Here is a 12643-nt window from a genome sequence, read left to right as displayed (position 1 = left end):
TTAATTCACGGAATCCATTAGCTACTCGAGAAGTGGATAAAGGTTAAAGCTGGTGAAGGACACTGCTTTCAGTAAATTACCTTACGCCTTTCTGTTAAAATGATCATGCGTTTCTGTTCAATGAGCACCGAAAATTAATTCAAGTGCCCACCACATAGCCTCCGCGTGATGTGAAAAAAATTACTGTAATTGGTAAATACTGCAATACCTTCTGTTAGATGTGTGAAAAATATCATACAATCTTTTTTCAGAGAACTAACAAGGATACTTCCTACAAACGAACAAACATTTCCGTAATGCACTGACGTAGTGGCAATGTCTGCCCTAGAATTATCCTGCATGAAATAACCGTAGAACCTGTTATTAGTTGTTAGGTAGTTAATGATAAATAGTAGAGATTATGCTCGTTCTGTATACAAGTTATTCTTTAAGTCTGACACAGCTTATCATTCAGAAATGATGGAAAAATTATCTAATATATCGGACTAATATGCATTTTCAAGAAATTTAGCAAACACCATTATGACATTTTAAGTTCACCGTTCTGTGCGCCAGGTTGATCAATTTTTTCGAGGTTAGTATCGAAATAGAATGAATAGCCGAGCGATTCATTTCCCTCCAGTGATACAGAGCATACAGAGACAAACTTGAGATGAAAGCGCATCGTGGGTTACTATACAGGAGTGGATAAGCCAAGAATTTTCATTTTGACAACGGGGAAATGTTTTCAAAAATTGACGGTCCCCGACTTCTCGATTTTCAATGTCTGAAAACAGGTTTACATTTCTTGTCTATGTTCTTAGATCCGACGACAGGAAAGCACGAAATAAAAGGAAGGAAAACTACAAATCTGAGGACTTCCGAGAGTTATTAACTCTATTGATCAGTCAGTGTAATGGACGTTATATGCCACTGAATACTTGAATGTAGATATTCCAACCCACCTTGTTACTACGGGCGCACCGTGGAATCGTGGATTCGTCAACGACTGCATTGTCTGGTGAATGATAGACCTGTGGTTTAAGTCGGTATCTAATGATTCACCCTTCTCTTCACCAGGGGTCATTGTTGTGTATATTTAATACAGAAGGTGCGGAGCCCTTAGTGGCGTTTCAAGATTTATTAAATTGGTTTGCTGTTTTAATATACCCTTCATTCTAGTGAGCGGCTGCATTCTGTGCATGGTTTTGTGTTGCAGCAATACAGTTCACTGCCCTGTTACTATTCTGTACAGTCAGGGAACTAGAAAATGAAGATCTCAATGCATTTCCTTTTGCTGATGACATTGCCATTTTTGAAGGAACGGGAGTGAAGGTTCAGAAGACGCTGGTGTACTGGAATAAAAAACTTAAAGTATAAGAACGAAACCGAATCTGGGACAAGGGAGTACCTTTAACAGCCAAACAGGTAAAACCTATCTCCTGCCAGTTATGGCGTATAGTGTGGAGATCTGTATCATAAATAAGAGAGCAAAGAGTCAGATACAACCATGTGATTTGAAGATCCTTAGGTCAGCTCTACAAAAAGTCAGGGAGTCCGTCAGTGACGAATATGTTAAGAGACACCTGCAGATGACGTTCACCGTGGAAAAGAGTGTGAGCGCTAAAAGACTGAACTGGGTTTATCATGTCAAGTTAATGCAGCCGACTCCACACCAGTATTCGCAAATGGAGGCATCATGAAGAAGAGCGACGGGGCGGCCCAGGAACAGACTACCTCAAGAGGAAAGGAGTAATGTGGAACGCAGTGGTGGCAAGAAAGCTGTACGATGACAGAAATCAATTGAGATACATCCTTCATAAGGTGTCTACCCGGCTCGCAGGAAGTAAAACCTGACGATGACGATGATGATGTTGATGATGATTTACGTTGCTTCTTTCGTGTGCATAATATGTGCCATAATTTTCAGGCAGCCACGGCATTAAGCTTCTGAATCATTAAAACCTTGACTGGCACAGTTTGTACTGAGACCACTGACTACACCATTTGCTGTGTAGTGAGTGATCTTGCTGACTATTGTTGCTATTTACCTGATGCAGCTGCCAGTGTCTCAAATGGTGAAAGTTTTCGTACCATGTATTATTATTTAATCTTTTATGTTTAGAATACTTCTCAGATACATTTCAGTGTCAGTTACTAGCTGATGGACGTGATTAAACTGGGTGACTCTCAGAAGCTGTGTCTTCATATGAAGGGACCATGCTACTATTGTGCTTAAATGTGTTTGCAGTAGACGCTTTGCATTGAGGCGTGTTTTCATCCACCTGACGTGTTCACACGCAGTTGTCCACCTTTCATTTCTAAGGTTTTGGACTGTAAATAAAGCATTAGTTTTTTAGTGTAGTGTAGACCGCGTCATTAGCCGTTAAGTGTTACTTTATAGCTGTAAGAGATCCTGTTTCTACTTACGATATTGGGTCACTTACTTATCGGAAACTTACAACTGTCCGTAGGCCTTTACCCTGACTAAGGGGTTGTTGTTGTTGTGGTCTTGAGTCCAAAGACTGGTTTGATACAGCTCTCCATGCCACTCTATCCTTTGCAAGCTTCAGGTAACTTCTGCAACCTACTCCTTCTGAATCTGCTTAGCGTATTCATCTCTTGGACTCCCTCTGCGATTTTTACTCCCCACGCTGCCCTTCAGTACTAAATATCTGGTCGCTTGATGACTCAGAACATGCCCTACCAGCTGATCCATTGTTCAAGTCACGTTGTGCCACATACCCCCCTTTTCTCCAATTATTATCAGTACCTCCTCATTAGTTACGTGATCTACCCATCTAATCTTCAGCATTCTTCTGTAGCACCACATGTGAAAAGCTTTTATTCTCTTCTCGTCTAAACTATTTATCGTCCATGTTTCACATTCATACATGGCTACACTCCATACAAATACTTTCAGAAACTACTTCCTGACACTTAAATCTATACTCGATATTAATAAATTTCTCTTCTTCAGAAACGCTTTCCTTGCCATTGCCAGTCTACATTTTATATCCTTTCTACTTCGACCATCATCTGTTACCTTCATTCCCAAATAGAAAAACGCATATACTGCTTTAAGTGTCTCATATCTTAATCTAATTCCCTCAGCATAACCCGACTTAATTCAACTACATTCCATTATCCTCATTTTGCTTTTGTTGATGTTCATCTTATATCCTCCTTTCATGTCACTGTCCATTCCTTTCAACTTCTCTTCCAGGTCCGTTGCTATCTCTGACAGAATTACAGTGTCACCTACAAGTTTTTATTTCGTCTCCATGGATTTTAATTCCTACTCCAAATTTTTCTTTTGTTTCCTTTCCCGCTTGCTCAATATACAGATTGAATAACCCTGTCTCACTCCCTTCCGACCACTGGCACCCTTTCATGACCCTCGACTCTTATAACTGCCATCTGGTTTCTGTACAAATTGTAAATGCCCTTTCGCTCCCTGTATTTTACCCCTGCCACCCTCAGAATTTGAAAGAGGGTATACCAGTCAACATTGTCAAATGCTTTCTCTAAGAAGTCTACAAATACTAGAAACGAAGTTTGCCTTTCGTTAATCTATTTTCTAAGATAAGTCGTAGGGTTAGTATTGTCTCATGTGTTCCAACAATTCTACGGAATCCAAACTGTTCTTCCCGAAGGTCGGCTTCTACCAGTTTTTCCATTCGCCTGTAAAGAATTTGTGTTATTATTTTCCTGCCTGATAGTTCGGTCATTTTCACACCTGTCTACACATACGCACTTTGGGATTGGAATTATTATATTTTTCCTCAACTTTGAGGGTATTTCACCTGTCTCATACATCTTGCTCACCAGATTGTAGAGTTTTGTCAGGACTGGCTCTCCCAAGGCTATCAGTACCTCTAATGAAGCGTTGTCCACTCCCGGAAACTTGTTTTGACTTAGGTCTTTCAGTTCTCTGTCAGACTCTCGACGCAGAGCCATATCTCCCATTTCATCTTCATCTACGTCCTCTTACATTTCCATAACATTGCCCTCAAGTACATCGCCCATGTATAGACCCTCTTTGTACTCCTTCTACCTTACTCTTTTCCCTTCTTTGCTCTGAGCTCTTGATACTCATACAAGTGGTTCTCTTTTTACCAAAGGTCTCATTAATTTTCCTGTAGGCGGTATCTATCTTACCTCTAGAGATACATGCCTCTACATCCTTACATTTGTCCTGTAGCCAACCCTGGTTAACCATTTTGCACTTCCTATCCGTCTCATTTTTGAGATGTTTGTATTCCTTTTTGCCTGCTTCATTTACTGCATTTTTATATTTTCTCCTTTCACCAATTAAATTAAACATCTCTTCTGTTACCAAAGGATTTCTGCTAGCCCTCGTTCTTTTACCTTTGATCCTCTGCTGCCTTCACTATTTTCTCTCTCAAAGGCATCCATTCTTGCTCCAAAATATATCCTTCCCCTGTTCTTGCCAATCGTTCCCTAACGCTCTCACTGAAACCCTCCACAACCTCTGGTTCTTTCAGTTTATCCAAGTCCCATCTCCTCAAATTCCCACCTTTCTGCAGTTTCTTCAGGTTTAAACTATAGTTCATAACCAATAAATTGTGGATTGTGGTCAGAGTCCACATCTGCCCCTGGGAATGTCTTACAATTTAAGACCTAATTCCTAATCTCTGTCTCACCATTATATAATCCATCTGAAATCTTCCAGTGTCTCCAGGCCTCTTCATCGTATACAACCTCCTTTCATGATTCCTCAGCCAAGTGTTAGCTATGATTAAGTTATTCTCTGTGCAAAATTTTACCATCCGGCTTTCTCTTTCATTCCTTACCCCCATTCCATATTCACCTACTACTTCTCCTCTTCTACATATTCCTACAGTCGAATTCCAGTCCCCCATGACTATCAAATTTTCATCTCCCTTCACTATCTGAATTATTTCTTTTATCTCATTATACATTTCTTCAATCTCTCCGTCATGTGCGGAATCAGTTGGCATATATACTTGTACTGCTGTTGTAGGCTTGAGGTTCGTGTCTATCATGGCTACAAAAGTGCTATCACTATGCTGTTCGTAGTAGCTTACCCGCGCTCTTATTTTTTTTATTCATTATTAAACCTGTTCCTGCATTACCCCTATTTGATTTTGTATTTGCAACCCTGTATTCACCTGACCAGAACCTTTTTCCTCCTGCCACCGAACTTCACTAATTCCCACTATATCTAACTTTAAGCTATCCATTCCCCTTTTTAAATTTTTTCACCTACCTACCCGATTAGAGGATCTGACATTTCACACTCCGATCCGTGGAACGCCAGATTTCTTTTTCCTGATAACAATGTCCTCCTGAGTAGTCCCCGCCCGGAGATCCGAATGGGGGACTATTTTACCTCCGGAATAATTTCCCCTAGAGGAGGCCATCATAATTAGCCATACAGTAAAGCTGAATTCTCTCGGGAAATATTACGAATCTGTGTTCCCCTTACTGTCAGCCGTTTGCAGAACCAGCACAGCAAGGCCGTTTTGGTTATTGTTAAAAGGCCAGATAAGTCAATCATCCAAACTGTTGCCCTGCAACTGCTGCAAAGGCTGCTGCCCCTCTTCAGGAATCACACGTTTGCGTGAGCCCTCAACAGATACCCCACCGTTGTGGTTGCATCTACGGTACGGCTATCTGTATCGCTGAGGTACGCAAGCCTCCCATCCAATGGCAAGTTACTTGGTTCATGCGGGGAGAACTAAGGGGTTACGTGTTTGAAAATTGCCTGATAACCTCTCTGCTTGATGCAACCAACGTTACGATTGTGGTTTACTTCGTGCCTTTAAAAATTAAAATACCGTAACGTTCCGTTTAAATAGTGTAAACAGGTATAACTTACTAATTATTGTTTACTTCCTTATATAAAGGGCAATTACCTCGTTATTGTAAGTAACTTTTATATACAGTTGCCTGTCCATTGCATTGATGTATGGAAGCCGACCGAAGTGGCCGCGCGGTTCTGGCGCTGCAGTCTGGAACCGCGAGACCGCTACGGTCGCAGGTTCGAATCCTGCCTCGGGCATATACGTGTGTGATGTCCTTAGGTTAGTTAGGTTTAACTAGTTCTAAGTTCTAGGGGACTAATGACCTCAGCAGTTGAGTCCCATAGTGCTCAGAGCCATTTGAACCATTTGATGTATGGAAGTGAGTTACGTCACGAAGTTCTTTCTTCTGGTTCTCAAATGGGACTCAGGTCTTTATAACGGTTACCGTCACTTGTGAGACCTTTGTAGAACTTGTTTTTCTCTTAACTGAATTACTGAATATTTTTGCTTTTATTGCTGTGATACCTTTGAAGCTGTCGTGGTTCCGTAGCAGCAACGGCGTAGCTGCGTCATGTCGAAATTTTTCCTTGTAGTAACTTGTATATGAATATGATTAATGGTCATCTTACTGCATTTAAAACTTGTTAGAAGTCAATCAGTCTTGAGACAGAGTTATGTGACGGTGATCGTTCGAGAAAAATTGTTTACTTTAATCTGTACCTTAACATTGTAACTAAATTGTGGCTAATGGGTTACATAAATATTGCTTCCAGAATTTCTGTTTTGATTTAGGCTATATAGAATATTTCTAAAATTTTACATGTTGATTAATACTGTCTTTTCTGGGTCAAGTGAACTTCAATTAATATTTTAATTATGGGTTTAAATACGTTTTTCAGATTTAATGTTCCCAGCACCTTACAAATCACCTGACCCACTTTCTACAGGATTACTTACACAATTTAAAAATTAGTCCGTCACTGAAGGAAAGTGGTGTTTTCTCGTCTACATGTTTTTGACATTCATGTTGACAACGAGGAAAGGAAACACGAAGATGAACTTCGGGTATTATAGAACAGTCTGGCAATATGGAATACCGGCAGTTCTCCTCCGTGATGCTCTGCCGCGAGACTAGTTGATCTCTAGACGTCGTGTGAGTTGCAGCCCAGAAAACTCGTTTACGTAGTTGGAGAAATGATTTTAAGATTTTCAAAAATTTACGATAAATGTGGAAAATGTACACTCCGATTACATCTAGGAGCTGTATGAAGCAAAGAAGTCGTAGATCGTTATCTGTTGCTCGATTTTTTACCATGGATACAATTCGTTCCGTTGTTGTGTTCTGAAGTCAAACGGAATGTCCTGTGCTACATTGAATATCTTGAATTCTGAGAAAAATGGGGGTAAGCTATTGGGACAAACGGGTAATATACGATATGTACAAGAGCCAAGAGGGAATAATAAGACTGGACGATTAATAACGAAGTGCTCGGATTAAAAAAAGGTTTAAGGCAGGGATGTAATCTTACGCCCCTACTGTTCAGTCTGTATATCGAGGAAACAATGATGGAAATAAAAGAACGGTTCATGGGTGGAATTATAATTCAAGGTGAAAGGATGTCAACGATTCTATTCGCTGATGACGCTATCCTGAATGAAAGTGAAGAAGAATTATGTCATGTGGTGAATGGAATGAACAGTGTGATGAGTAAAGGATATGAATTGAGAGTAAATCGAAGAAAAACGAAAGTAATGAGTACTAGCTGATGTGAGAACAGCGAGAAAATCAACATGAGGATTAACGGTCAGAAAGTACCTGAAGTTAAGGAACTCTGCTACCTAGGCAGAAAAATAACAAATGTCGGATGGAGCAAGGAGGACATCAAAAGCAGAGTAGCAATGGCGAAAAGAGCATTCGTAGCTAAGAGAAGTCTACCAGTATCAAACATAAGCCTTTATTTGAGGAAGACATTTTCGAGAAAGTACGTTTCGAGCACAACATTGTATGGTAGTGAAACATTGACTGTGGGAAAACCGGAAGAGAATAAATTGGAAGTATTTGTGATGTGGTGCTACAGACGAATGTTCAAAATTAGGTGGAGTGATAAGGTAAGAAATGAGGCCAATCGGAAAGGAAAGGAAAATGTGGAAAACACTGATAAGTAGGAGGGACAAGATGATAGGACATATGTTAACACATCATGAAATAACTTCTATGGTACTAGATGGATCTATAGAGGGCAAAAACTGTAGAGGAAGACAGAGAGCGGAATACATCCACCAAGTAATTGAGGACGTAGGTTGCAAATGTTACTTTGAGATAAAGAAGTTGGTACGGGAGAGCAGCTGTGGCGGGCCTTATCAAACCAATCAGAAAAAGGATACTAAAAAAAAGAACCACCAATCTTCACAGTACAGGTGGTGAGAACGAAGACTAGGCTGCTAACAGATGAATGTAAAGCGAATCATCTCTACAAAATAAACAAATGTTTTTCTCAAATTTGTATGAATTTTACCACCGTACTCCATATTTCTCGGTTACTTCGTATTTGCCTGAAACTTCCATATTAGCCTGAAACTTGTTTTCAGTGGTACGTTTTTAAAGTTCTAAGAGAAATGCAAATACTTATCGCCAAAGCGTTGGAATTTATGATAATGTGTGGTTGAGAGCTAAGTGAGAGATGAATCTGGAGAGCGAACTGCAGAAATAAATAGTATGCCATAATTCCTATATTTCATCTATACAGTCGGCCAGAGCCAGTATTGTTTATTACTTATCCTGGACACAGCGGGGTGGCGCAGTGGCTAGCATACTGGACTCGCATTCAGGAGGACGACGGTTCAATTCCGCGTCCGGCCATCCTAATTTAGGTTTTCCTTGATTTTCCTAAATCACTCCAGGCAAATTCCGGGATGGTTCCTTTGAAAGGGCACGGCCGACTTCCTTCCCCGTCCTTCCCTAATCCGATGAGACCGATGACCTCGCTGTCTGGTCTCCTCCCTCAAACAACCCAACACCAACCCAACTTGTCCTGAACTACCTTTCAGGCTCCCAGTTAAATTAGGTAAGGAGCAACTAAGTTGCAGTTCCTGAGCAATGTCCTTGGATTAGAGCTCAAATGTAAGTAGCGAGGACCATAGGGGAAGATTAGAATTTAATGTAAGTAGAGGACTCCCATAGTTGATACAGGGAGCCCTCGAAGAATACAAAAATACAATATGATTAAGGTGCCCCTACCACTGGGTTATAGCAACCCACAACACCTTCAAATACCACGTGCGAGATTTTCTCACTAAATGCAATCTGTTAATCCTGCAAAAAAAAAAAAAAAAAAATAAATAAATAAATAAATAAATAAATAAAAAAAGAAAGTAACAGGACCTCTTTATAGGATATCACATGCGGTTAAATTTTTTGCTGGGGTATGTTGTTTTCTAGAGAAAATCTTAAAGAAGTGACCTTAAAACCTTTTCTTGAAAAACTCTAAAACTGTGGCCTTGAGAAAAGTCGTATTCCAGTACCAAATTTTCCTACAAAAAGGTCCTGTTCGCTTTTCTGTATCACAAATAGTTTGTGCGAAGCGAGGAAGATAATATAAAAATCTCACGCAAGGCTTTTGAAGACGTTGCAGGTTGCATAAAACCCAGTGACAGGGACAGCTGAATCGCTGTACAGATGGCTGGAACAGCTGTGCTCGCGAATGGAGTGCACCCTCCCAACTCAACAGCTGTGAAAATTCCTCATTTCATCTGCTGCTGCTCTTGAGTAACGTAACAGCAATGGCGGTTGTGTAAACAAGGATAGAGGTGCTACAATTTGTCTTCACAGTTAATCGATTGGGCCACTTAATTCACTCTTTTCAGAAAGCACTGTGGTATTGTGTATCGCACTGTTAGAGAGGGAGTCCAGAGCGCGGTAGGCTGGCCTTTCTTTCCGTTAGTTATAAATGAGTTGCGGCGGTAGCGGTTCCATGTGGGAGGATGTCTGAGCGAGCCGACACGTACAGACACACACACACGCACACACTCACACCCTTACAGGAGACGACGCCCCCAGCACCTGTTAATATTGCACGCCACCGCCGAGAGAGCTACTGTGGGAGGACTGCTTGCTGCCAGACACGACGTCACGAGAGTCACCTGCTAGTTACTACTTACCCTCCCAGATTCTTTGCGACTCGTCGCTAGTTTGTGGACTATTTAGTAAACAAACTTTTGTAATAGAGTGGTGAGAGTGATTGAGTCTTACTTTTTGCAGGTCTGCAGAAGCAAGTACGGTGTCGAGTTTCAAACATAAATTAACTAAGCTTTGTACCGTATGGTTTGGATGGAGAGAGGTTCGAACTGGGACTGAACAACTAAACAGAACCCAATTTTCAGCCTAATACCGTTCTACAAGGAGGCCTCAAACGAGAAACGAACCATTACAATGTCTTCAGCACAATGAAACAGAAATCAGTGAAGCAGCATTGAAATTACGCAACTATAACAGTAATTAGATATATGATACTTGGACAGAGACGGAGAGGCAGTTATATCTTTATAGCTTCGGCAGTTAACGACACGATATTGAAACAGTTCTCGGACGCGATTAAGATCATCCACATAGTAAGCCACTAAAAATAGTTCGTTCCATCACGAACAAGTCCCTAGAAGGGGTAATTCATGCAGTTGTGCCAACGTGGCTCCGTGATTAACGCACCTGCCTAATAATCAAGAGACCTGTGTTCTACTCCCGGCCTTTGTACAAAACTGCATTCGCCGCTACAGCCTATGCACATAAAAATCACATATCTATGAGACCAGTGAAATCTCTGAAATCGTATCATTTGATTTGCAAAAGTACTATCGGCTTTCTACAGGACTACCCCATGCATTTATCTCAAAACAGTATTCTATGCAATGAACTTAGAAATGAATCACTCTCATTGCAGAGAATAACAAGATCACTTGCTCTGAACAAACGGCAGAAGCCAAATCAGTTGCGATCACGCTGTAATAAGAACAAGATCACTCTCCTTTCAATAAAACTTGAAAATCTCTCATGCTCACACGTGTAACTGACAAAATCAAAACAGCTCTGTCGTTCCGGGAAAGCGTTCACACGAAACTCCTGCCATGGCACTGGAATCGTAGCATGTCGCAGCCTACCATTTTTCGTATGAAATATTGCTTTTTAGGCAATACATGCAATGCTCAGCCTGTATACAGCACTGTACTCAACACTGCATCAGTTAAACACTTTGATGCAGCCGTCACATAGGTAATGCTCCTCTTGAAATACAGAAGCCCCTTTTTCCACCTCCACTGGAATTGCCGTCCCCTGGCCCGAAGAAAGATACCAGTCGATCCACCAGGGTGGTTGTGTCCACACATTGGCCACGACCCTTGCTGAATGTTACCGATACGACATAGACCGCTCCTTGGTGTACCAGGTACACTTCTGGGTACTTCAGCTTACACCAAATGACTTCCATTCCAGCACCTTCAGAACCATACAGCAGTTATGGACACCTTGGCCATAGTTATCTACTGCGGGTTCTGGTCAGATGACAAACTCTTCTTTAGGTTAGTGGTATCAGGTCACATCTGAGGCAACTGAGTGAGGTCACACCCCATCCACCTCATCTCGGGGAACATTCCGTCCAGCCCACACAAGCGAGGCAAGTCTGCAAGGTTATCACTCCCACCTCCCCTCACCCCTGGATGAATAAGTTTCAGTCTCCCGTCTCCTTCCATACAGTTTAGAGTAACTGACTGGGTTTCATAATTCGAGGTCTATCCATGCATGTAGAGAAACTGCAACCATCCACCACAAGCAGAATAAAAAGCATTAGAGATATAATTAAATTCTTCCTCTCCTAATTAATTACTAATCTACTGTTGTTCTGTAATGTTCTGCAATTTTACCGATATCTCAAATACTTACATATCCATACTAAGATATATCTAAATATGATGTTAACCAGTTACTGCACTGCATTATCTTGCTACGTACGAAATATGTACCACTCCTGCATTATTAATACGTGTGTGTGTCTGTGTGTGTGCTTGCGTGTTTATGTGTGTGTGTGTGTGTGTGTGTGTGTGTGTGTGTGTGTGTGTGGTGTTGTGTTATAGACTGAAACACAGAAAAATAATTACGCTACTACCTTTTCTGCAAGCACTACAACGCAGGACTCACTGCCAGCATTAAGCGCGTACTAGAGACTTGAATGTTTAATACATTATGTAGTGTGTTACTTACTAACAATTATCTACTTCATCAATAATAGGCCCTGATCTCCCCTGAACTATTAGTATCTGACGTCATAGTGTTAAAAAGGAATGGCGCAAGAAATCCAATGTACGAACACCTACCACTATTTACATTATTTTGACGGCCGCCTCCAGATAACACTCCCACTGTCTTTTAATGCATGCTCACCCACGAGCGATGCCTACGCATTGTGGTAAAGAGATGTGAGTGCTATCACAAGAAACCAGTGAACGCTGTGTTTTGGAGCCCCTAAGAACGCTGTAATATTATTTTTATCATACGACCCACGTATACCGTTCAACAGGTATAAGATCTGCCCAGTTGGTCTGATTAACATAATATGTCGATATCCTGCTGTTAAACAATCTCCAAAATCACATTTTTTAACAAAAAATAAATTCCCACATGTAATCGTGATATCCTTAAGTCCCAATGAAATCATCAGGTTTAGCGCTTTGGAAGATAAAATTTACGACAAATCCTCCTCTCCTGTTTCACATAGTTCGTATGTACTCTGTTGTTAGAGCAGCAAAATCTCCAAGATCGTCCGGTCTACAACATTGACATTGAAGACGAAGCACAAATTGACAAATATCAGACTTAAATGCAGTAA

Source organism: Schistocerca serialis, chromosome 2, assembly GCF_023864345.2.
Source record: "Schistocerca serialis cubense isolate TAMUIC-IGC-003099 chromosome 2, iqSchSeri2.2, whole genome shotgun sequence".
Classification (NCBI taxonomy): Eukaryota; Metazoa; Arthropoda; class Insecta; order Orthoptera; family Acrididae; genus Schistocerca; species Schistocerca serialis.
The sequence above is the reverse complement of the archived record's forward strand: the minus strand, read 5'-3'. Positions refer to the sequence as shown.